This window comes from Parasteatoda tepidariorum, chromosome 11 (genome assembly GCF_982258835.1).
Source record: "Parasteatoda tepidariorum strain Cologne lab strain chromosome 11, Ptep-v5.0, whole genome shotgun sequence".
Classification (NCBI taxonomy): Eukaryota; Metazoa; Arthropoda; class Arachnida; order Araneae; family Theridiidae; genus Parasteatoda; species Parasteatoda tepidariorum.
Genome location: NC_141765.1, coordinates 61,155,239 through 61,164,829, shown reverse-complemented (window position 1 = coordinate 61,164,829; position 9,591 = coordinate 61,155,239).

The window sequence follows — 9,591 nt, the reverse complement described above, 5'->3', positions numbered from 1 at the left end:
TCGCAATGGAAGTAGTTAAATAAACTATTAAAAATTAAGTTATATGCGATTAAAAGGGAACAAATATAATTTCATTTGTATTATTCAAAAAATTTGCTGAATGCAAATTAGTGAATAACTAAACATAAATAGTTTTTACGCAAGGCAAAAAACAACTTTCAAGTCGGACTTGAAAATAAAAATGATATATTTTCAATCAAATGTGCAACTATTTATAAAACTTATAATTATTTTTCTCAAAACAATATTAAAAAAATCTGAAGGATTATAAGTCAGGTTTTAGAATCGACCATAAAAAGAAATTGCAGGGACCAAAGGTTTAAAAGAAACTTAACTTTTCCTAATTTGCACCAGTACAAATTAGTCATTATAAATATGAATTAATTAATAATTAAACAGTATTTGCTTTTTTCCTTTAGGTTCGTTGAAAAAATAAAAAATATTTAAAATTAATAGAAAGGATTGAAGTTTAGAGGTTTCAACTAAAAAGTTGATGCGTGCTACAATTTATAAAATTTAAAAATTATTTATTTCCTCTTGATATTAAAAAAAATTAATTGCTTTAACGGCAATTGCTTTAAGTTTTATTTAATTTTTTTGAATAAATTTAACTTTAAGTTTACGAAAAAACTTTTATTTTTTTTATCAAGTCAAATTTAAGTCCGTCTAACAAATTCCTTGGTTTTATTACATTACTTACTTCATCTATAAATTTTACCAATGCAGTTTAGTTCAGATTATTTGAGTTTCCGCTTTAATCGAACTATCAAATATTTCAAGAATTTTTTCTTTGTTCTAGTTTATTTTTATTTTTGAAACTACGGCCGAAAAAAATTCTGAAATTTATTTTCTAAACACTCAGGAAAACAAAATTCAACAACTTGATCCGATGAATTGATCGCTAATATCGTCAATAATGCAAATGAATCTAGCGAAGATGATGAAAATCAACATATAAAAATCTCTCATACTGCTGGACTAAAAGCTATCGAAAGTGCTACTTAATATAAAGAGCAACAAGAAGAGGTGACACCAGTATTCCTATTTTCCCTAAAAAAATCCTGAAACATTGCTGCAAAAAAGAGCCAAAGTAATGTGAAATAAGAAATGATTAAGGACTTTTTTAAGTAAAAACTTTTTAATTCTAGTTAAGTATGCTCTTTTAAGCAATCTTTTTAATTATGATATGAATTGTATGTGGTATACTCGTATAAATTTTGTGTTTGTTAAATATATTACATTTATACCTACTATTTTTCCTTTCTTTTTTTTAAAAAAAACTCTTCGCTTTATACGAGTTTTTCGTTTTTCCTAATTAGTCGTGGTTCACATTAAGTCGGATAATCGGGACCCTGCTGCACTCTTATACGTAATCTGTATTCAAGAATATAGACTTTATAGAAGTAATTTTTTCATTCTTGATTAAATCTTAAAGAAAAAGTTTGCGTAAGTAATCAGCGTAAGCGATTCTAACGTAATTAAAAAGTTATCGAATAATTCGTTAAATAATTCCTAAAAAATGTGTGAAAATGGTAAAAAACAAAAAATGTCTAAAGAAGTTTGTTCACAAAGAGTATATTTTCTTTTTCGTACACTTTCAAAAGTATTGGTTCAATTTTGAAGGACACAGTAAAAAATTCTGAATCAAATTATGGTTTAAAGTACATTGAGTGCATCATTCGTTAAATCCATTTTACCTTGAACTTCATTTTTACCTTAAAATATTATACTGTAACTTTTACAGTAATATTTACTTAATTACATAGATTGATTCAGTGACTTTACTGTAATTATTATTGTAAAAATTATGGCATTCTATAGCCAAGGTATAGTATATACGGTATAAGACACATTATTTTTTTTTTCTTTGATAGGCAGTAGATTTCAAAGTGTCCTTTTTTTTTTGTCGAGGTGCAGAGCTGTATGCTGGCGTCCATGTCCATGTAAAAACTACGTATATCAAGTTTCCTGTTCTATTAGATGTTTTTGTAAAAATGCATTTTACTATGAAAAGTGCAGGTACATTTTATAGGCATTTGTTTCGGAATTTTTCACAGGTCATAATATCGGCACATTGACCCATACTATCGTGCGAATCATAATATAACGTTAAATTGAGTCAGGTTTAGTTCAGGTTAGATCATATTATAGTGCAGAAATAAATCTCAGAAGATATAATTTACGTGACAATATGGTTCAATTGCACCGTTTTCAGACTTTAGCAAATTTAGACTATACTATTATTCAAAGCAATCCAAAACTTCCAACTGTTAAACCAGAGTCAAACATCAACTCTATACTTTTTTCCAACCTGCACGAATGTCCAATTTCATATAAAACTTAAAAAAATGCAAGTTGAATTTCTTAACAAACCTCAAACCTTTCTAAGAAATTTTTTTTCTTCTTTCTCATCCGGATTTGAAACTGTACTTAAAAGTCCCTTTCCTTTCTTCCCGATCTTGTAGTTAATACCTCACCTGCTCTAACTTCAATTGTAGTCTTGCCTTTCTTTGATTCCTCCCTCCCTCCCTTATTCTATTTGACATTTTTGATCAGGCGGCTCTTTTTTATTTCATTTTTTACGGCATAATATATAGTGAAGTTAAAGGTCTTTGATGATATATCGCATATCAGTTATCGAAACTTAATCTATAGAATATTTTTCCGGGAATAAACTGTTTAACTGTTAGAAAGAATTTAAATTGTCGTTTTATTCTTCTTTTAAATCGTCTTTTTTTATTATTATTATTTCAGGGACAAAAGAGATATTTTTAAAAAAAAAAAAAATTTCGGTTTTGCTTAGGTAGCAAACAAAACAGTATGAAACTTTTTTTTTTTTTTTTTAATGCAGTTGCTTCAAAAGATGTACTCAATTTTGAAAATTATTTGAAATTTTTGTGTTAATAAAATCTGACGTGAATTATAAATTTAAATTATAAGACCTTATGAAGTTAAAGCCATTAAAATTCGAGTTGCTTCTATCAAGAGCAACATTTTTTAATTAATTTTATATTAATACTTTTATAATTTTCGCCATTCTAAACAGAACTATAAGAATAGTTTGTGAAATAAAATCACAGTGAAAGTTAAGTATAACTACATAACGCAATGTCTATCCTTAGTTCAATATAAGCAATGTTTTTAATTCATAAAACTTACTCATTGAAACTATTATTCTAAGCAAAAATCTAATTACGCAATACTTTTGAAAATATCTAGTCAATAAAATTAAATCATAAAGTAATTATATAATTCTCAATAAAAGAAGAGATTTCAATTTTTAAAACTTATTTCTTTTACTTCTTCTCTCATCTCTTATTACTTTATCTCTTATTACTTTTTTGAACAAAAGATTTTTTCTTCTTTTTTTAAAATTGTGTGCAAATTTGAAAAGATTTTCATAAAAGTATAAGTTGAAGCTCACACAGAAGAGAAAACTACAACACTTTCTGAATTGACTAAGGTTTCGTAAATTTTAAATAACATACTTCATTCACGGAGAAAAAAATTCTGGTAAAATTACCGTACTGTATGGTAATGACATTTATGGTGAAAAAAATCATAATTCTGGTTAATAAAACCAAAATAACTGGTATTTAAGCCATTCATTTGATAGTTTTTCGGTTCATATCAAAACGGCTTACTTGAATTTCTGGTTTTCAAAAGTTTAGTTCTTATCGCCACACATTTAGAAAAAGGTACAAAACTGAAAACTAAATTTAACCGAATGAATGGTTTTAATACCATGATCTAAGGTATTATGATTAAATTACCAAATTTTATCCCATTTATCAAATTTTATTGCATATTATAAAACCATATTTTACAGTTACCACAATCATTACCGTTTCGCTTCGGTAAAAATTACCCAGTTTTATAGTGTTCTAATAGTGCCGGAAATGGAACGGATTTTACCATATTCTGGTAGTTTTGACCATACTTTTTTCTCAGTTTACCGGGAGAAACTACATAACTTCCTTAATTTCCAAACAATAGAAATAAATGTTTAACAGCATAGATATTGCTAATGAAGAATCCGTTGCACGTTGAAATTTTATAATTTGGTTCATTGTCCCTGATTAATCAAGTTAATAAAAGTCTTGATTAATCAAGTTAATGGTTGCAAAAAACACAAGAAACATTATTTCCTGACATTTAGCATGCACATCTTTTCGCATTAATAAAGCGTATGAAATTTCAATTAAGTTGAAATTCGAAAATATAAAATTATGAACTAATTTTAGTATTTTATTCATACTTTTTAATAAAAGCTTTACATTTTCAGTTTTCTTTACTAATCGTTACTTAACATTTTTACGAGAATAAATAGTTGCGAAAAATAGTGTTATCTTAATTATGTTGAACTGCTGAAAAAGAAAAACTTCAGCAAAACATATGAAATTAAATAAATTTAGGAAACTAAACAATAAAAAATAAATTATTTTTAGTTTTGTTTTCATGGAAATATGCGTTTCCTAATCACAGTGGAGTTTGGTTTTCTCTTTGGTTTCTCTTTACTGTTACTTGATTTTTCAAGAAATTATTAATTTATTTTTCACTTAAATATAAAAATGCAACAAGAAACTTATGAAAATGCATGCATGTTTATTTAAAAAATACTTAATAATAAGCTCGGTGCCAGTCTATCAATTTACTCTCCGTTTATTCTTTTTTTTTTCTGAGGGGAAACTACTAACAGCAAGACTTTAACGAATCAAAGATATTAAATTGGATCAAAACGTTCTTAAAAAAGTGTTAAGAACCGTTAAGAAACCTTGAACTACCGTTCTATGCGTTCATTGAATAAAGCTAACCCCAATGTAAACATTTCACTATATATACTGTCTGAATCTGATGAATACACACAGGTGATCGTTGGTTAAGTATCTGTTGCTGACGCTTGCTGAAAAAAAAAACTTTTCCGGATATTGTAAAATTGATTAGCATTTAAAGAAAATATTATAAAAGAATATTTTCAGGTGATTAAATAACTTGAACTTGACTTAAACCCCAACTTGGCTACTGTAAATTATACATATAGTCAAAATATTTAAATTTCTTTCAATTTTCTAATTGTGTGCTTATTTTCTTTTAGTTTGCCCAAAACCTTGCGTGTAAACCACTTGATTTTAATACTTGTTTATAAATGTTACTTATTTTTTTTGCTACTTTATAACAATAAATTTTATCGTATTAATTTGGAGGTGGGCCTCGCTGTATACCTTTGTGACTAGGTCAGCAAGGTTCATCTCTATAATAAGAGAACGCGCGGTAGTGAATATATCTTATATAGAACAATATGCATATCGTGGTATCTAATGGTATCTATTATCGTGGTATCTTCTATCAAACAATGTGTACTGTTCGTATACTGTTGTGTACTGTTGCAAACAATGTGTACTGTAACAATGTGTATATTCAGGAAAAGTTGCTAAACTTAAAAAAAATGGTATCTAATATCATGGTATTAAGTATTAAACAATATGCACTGTTTATTATATTCAGAAAAGTCTGCTAAATTTAAAACAAAAATTTCTCAAATATCATATAATTATTTCATTTGTTGTTAAATACATATTGATTAATTTACTAATTTTTCTTAAATATGCCTATACTTTTTAAAGATAAATTTATTTTTCAAAATATTTTATTAATTTACCCTACACAACTCAGAGGTGATTCAATTTAATTGGGTTTTTACGAAACTGTATTCTATATTACGAAGAATTAAATAGGTAAGTGAAAGTAGGTTCTATGCATTATTCGTGTGAATTTGAGTATATCCGTTATCTACCAACAACGGGATTAAATTAAAAAATCTCGGGTTTCGTGATTTAAAAAGAAAAAAATTAAGTTTCATACGTACAGATGAGCATAACATGGTTCAAAATCGAATTTACGAGTTTTTTCAGAATATCCTTGGTATTTTCTTCCACAAAATTCTTTAACTAGCAAGAGTATTTGAAAAAGTTAACAATTTCCTTCCTGTTTTTTTAATATATCATACAAAAAAAAATTTTTTTTTAAGTTTTCCAATGCTCATTTAAATGGTATAATCACTCATAAACTTCATTTTCGTTGAAAAGTCTGAGAAGTGACAAATCGAATAAAATATTATTGGGTGTCTCCCAGAACAAACTGCAATGATAAAAGAATAAGGAAACAGTTTCAAAAAAATTTTAGAAATCGCGATTTGTTAAAAAGGACATGATTTTCTCACAAAATCATCATTAAAAATAACATAATGCTGTTGAAAGATCGCGAAATTATCAAAAATGAGAACGAAAAATTATCATCAAGATGATTTCTGTAATTGGGAGGGAAAAAAAACAATTTTGGGAAGAAATACTGATTGATATTTTCTTTAATATTTTCTTTTGGTGCCCCCTCTGAATTAAAACAGTAGGCACAATATATTTTACACAAATTTTATTACACAGAACTGTAAACAGTTTCATTTGAAGTAAAATTTGGATACAGATAGAACAATGCGTACAGACAATGAAAATACAAAATTATAGAAGGTGATTTATTTTTGTAAAAGTTGCTTAAAATTTATACGAAGAATACAAAGAACTAAGTAGTTCGGAAATTTTCTTTTGCTACTTTTAAAACTTGTACAAAATGCTGCCTTCAAAATTTTGCAATATTTTAAGTCAACTAGCAATAAAAATTGCTCTGAGTTTATCAGAAGAAAAGTTTTTGGTAAATATAAATCATTTTTATAATTTGTAAACTCGTAACAAATCCTGCAAAGTATAAATAAAACTCATTCAGATGTTATAATCTTGTTTTTACTGACTTACATTTTATGTAACATTTGTTCTATAAACGTTTTTCAAGCATTGAGAAGTTCTATTATTTTTATGCTCATTCGCCACTATCATCTATGAAATGAATTCCATAATCACCACCTTTAAAATACTGTCTGTAATTAAAGTTTTCATTTACAAGCGACAAAAACTATGCAGCGAAATTTCATTAAAAGGCATAAAAAAAAGATGGGAATTTTATCTAACAAAAGATTTCGATCAAACAAGTCACTAAGAGATGGCGCGTTTTTCTACAATTTGACTTCTCCGACTCCAAGAACTGAATCTCAGTGAATTTTGACAGACTTGGTTTATCGTAATATCAAACTTATGTAAGAGAGCCGCGGTGGCTCAGGGGATGGAGCGTTTGCTTTCCAATGAGGTGCATCGGGTTCGAATCCCAGCAATGACAGGTCGATTCGAATTCCGCACCCGGATCGCACAGACCACAGTGCTGCCTTAAAAAAACACAGTGGTAGACGGATCATGGGCTAGAGTCCCCTTGTCATCAGGCTAACCTTGGGAGGTTTCGTGGTTTTCCTCTCCATGTAACGCAATTGCCAGTTAGTTTCATCAAAAAGTCCTCCACGAGGACAAATTTCTCCTAATAGTTGATTTCTTGTCTTCTGGATTGGGTTCAAAGTTACAATCGTCTGAGTTGAACATCGGTAGTCGTAATCAAAAAATTTGGTCAACTGTTTAACGACGGTTACATGAAAAATATATACATATATGTAAAACTTACGTTAGAGCAAACACAGCATGCTATGTGCAAAGCATTTCTGACATACGCCAATGATTGAACACGCAATTTTACGTTTTCAGACGATAGCAAAGAATAGTATAATCTGTCTACCTATCGAACTTCCCTCGCCAATCGCCTAAAGTGTCTATGGTTACGAGGTTGAACAATTTTTTTTCAGGAAGGGGTTGAGATAAACACTTATAAAATGTTTTGACTGTGCTCGGTGAGAAAAGTATCAAAAGCTCCTCTCTCTAAAATGTGTTACATCTTATTTTTATTGCAACAAACATCCCCAGGCACTATAGGGGTAGGAGTTCTTTAGATTGACAGACTATATCTCTTTCCAACAAAAGTCTTAGGATGTCTGCTGCCATGAAAACAAGAGTAAAATCATTTCTGATAGAGGAGAATTCAAGTCACGACATGACTCTCTCAGCCTAAACCAATGAGAAACGGTTAACCTTATTACCATTTTATTCGAAATAACTCATCTTTCCAACCATAGTTACTTCTATAGTTTGTCAAAAGTAAGAACTCCTCCAGACATTCGTCTGGACCTGTGGCGGTGACTATGGTAACGAGGTATGACTATTTCAAGTAGGGGTGCGGGGTCACTGTTTTGGAGTTGTTTCGGCTCATGTCGGCGGGAGAAAGGGAATCTTTTTCTTCGGTCTATTGTGTTAGTCCTAGAGTGAAGCTACCCTCCCTAAAATGCGCCATTCTTGCTTCCATAGCACCAGACGGCCTCAGACTTTGTGGCGAGAGGAGTTCTTAGCTTAGACAAACTATAGCACGCGCCTGGAGGAGTTCTAGTAAAAACCAAACAGTAGATATCGTATTGAGCATGGCTGTAAACAGGAGGTTGCTGGAGATTTTTTTAATGTTATTCTTGATACGCCACCTAGTGATGGTTCTGGATTATTATTTGTTAGCTAAAATTCCCTTTGATCATTATGCTGCTGTCCAGTTTTCGTGAAATTCTGCTTCATAGTTTTAATATCGAATGTTCATCCTTGAGGTGCTATGCAATTTTTAAGTTCGGAGACCTCCAAATCTTACAGACTTTACTCGCCTTCAATTTTACCTTCACTTTTTTTTCTGGTTCACCTTCACCTCTTTAGTCAATTTTTTTTCGACGTTAGCGTCTGATCATAACTGGCTAATTCAATAATATTTCTGCTATTCGTTTCATTCTATCCCATTAGTTTAATAATATAATCCCATTAGTTTAGTCAAGAGAGTGGACAAAAGTTTTGGCCGCTTATCACTGAAATTTGGCCGCTAATTTCACTTTTCGCATTTTTTGTCATATTTCTAAAACTAATTGCGTAACTCAAAAAAATTCTGCTCCTACTTATGAAACTCGTCTATTCAAAGAGATCTCATGAAAAAGTAATATTTTATAATTATTTTATTATTTCTTATTATATTATTTTACATTTGTTCGAAAAATTTTGAATCTTTAGGAGTTGAAATGTTTCCAACATTTCAAACTATGTAATTTTTAATATCAAAATACGAAATTTGAACACAATCTGTCAAATAGTTCGTAAAAAATTAAAAATATGATATTTTGAACTTTTTTTTAACTTCGAAACTATTCGACCAATTTTTTTTTAAATTTTGTCTTCTTTTAATTAAAATTTAATAGTTTAAAAGTATATAAAATTATTATAATTTACAATTCAAATTATAGGACCAGAACCTCAAAAAGTGAAACTTTAAAGGGCCCTAACTTTTTGCCGCTCTTCTGACTAAGCTTTTGGATTCTGATTGCGGCCTCTTTTTATATTTATATTTTCATGGTTAAAAATTCAAATGTGTCAGAAAAAATTCAGGTAAAGTATGTTTTTGTATTTAATTCCTCAACTAAATTAAAAGTTAGTATTAACTAATTAACAAATTTGAAGTAAACCTTTTGAACGATTAAATTTGGATTTTTATTCGTATAAATCTGACGCAAATAGCTTTTAAAATATAAATAATTCAAATTAAATTGAATTACCATAATTTCTTCTTTATTCATTGAACTGT